The following is a 1,050-nucleotide window of genomic DNA, read 5'->3' as shown; positions in this document are numbered from 1 at the left end:
GGCGCGGGGGGCGGCGGCGGCGGCGGGGCGGGCAACCCGGCCAAGAAGAAGAGGAAAAGGTGCGGGGTGTGCGTGCCCTGCAAGAGGCTCATCAACTGCGGCGTGTGCAGCAGTTGCAGGAACCGCAAAACGGGACACCAGATCTGCAAGTTTAGGAAATGCGAGGAGCTCAAGAAAAAACCGGGCACTTCGCTAGAGGTCAGAGGAGATGATTTCTTTTTCCCCACCAGCAGCAGCAGCAGCAGCAGCCTCCCCCCGTCGGGCCTCAACCCCCTGCCCCCGCCCCTGCAGTGCTTCTTGTCCAGCTTCAAGATGCATCACCCCTTCTCCGAAGCCTCCTTCAGGTTGTGAGGGGGCGGGGCGGGGGGCACAAGTGGCGCTCTGGCTTCTCTCTCCCTCCCTCCCCCCTGCCCTGCCTGCCCAGGGCTGGGGGAAGCCACCCTCTGGGCTGGGCCCCAGGAGAAGCAAAGCCACAAAAAAACACAACAAACAAGCAAACAAACAAAAGCTGGTAGGGAAGAAAGTTTCACCTAGTAGCTAAGGTGCCGCGCACCCATCGGGCCCGGGGCAGGGCGGTTCTTTCAGGACAAGCTGGGCCAAGCCCATCTTACACACTGCTTTGAACAAAGTCTGCCAGTCTGTCTGTTCTGTGAAGGAGCTCTGTTTGGTGCCCTGTAAAAATAATACACGCACACACACACAGAGTTTTCCGTACATTGATGGAGACACACGCACATACAACAGATTTCCTTCCGCTGACACAGTTTTCCCTACATTGATGGACACACACACACACACACACACACACACACACACTAAGTTTTCCTTACATTGATGGAGACACACACACACACACACACTCACTAAGTTTTCCTTACATTGATGGAGACACACACACAGACACACAAAAGTTTTCCTTCCACTGACACAATTTTCCTTATATTAATGAACACACCCACAGAAAATAGTTTTCTTTACATTAACACACTGTTTTCCTTACATTGATGGAGACATGTGTACACACAGTTTTCCTTACATTGACACAGTTTT

General features: G+C 53.1%; 1 long non-coding RNA gene across 3 annotated transcripts in view; it reads left to right on the top strand.

Moving 5' to 3' along the window:
* Nucleotides 1–6: 6 nt before the first annotated feature.
* Nucleotides 7–1,050, top strand: part of LOC109301045 — a 31,274-nt gene continuing 30,230 nt past the window's right edge. For 2 of the 3 annotated variants that reach the window (XR_002098417.1, XR_002098416.1), the window contains exon 1: nt 7–344. This is a non-coding gene — a long non-coding RNA (uncharacterized LOC109301045). The remainder of the gene's footprint in view (nt 345–1,050) is intronic. The other variant, XR_002098415.1, reaches the window with a different exon arrangement.

The sequence above is a fragment of the Gavialis gangeticus genome, unplaced genomic scaffold, assembly GCF_001723915.1.
Source record: "Gavialis gangeticus isolate Ggan-Ray unplaced genomic scaffold, GavGan_comp1, whole genome shotgun sequence".
Classification (NCBI taxonomy): domain Eukaryota; kingdom Metazoa; phylum Chordata; order Crocodylia; family Gavialidae; genus Gavialis; species Gavialis gangeticus.
The sequence above is the reverse complement of the archived record's forward strand: the minus strand, read 5'-3'. Positions and strand labels throughout refer to the sequence as shown.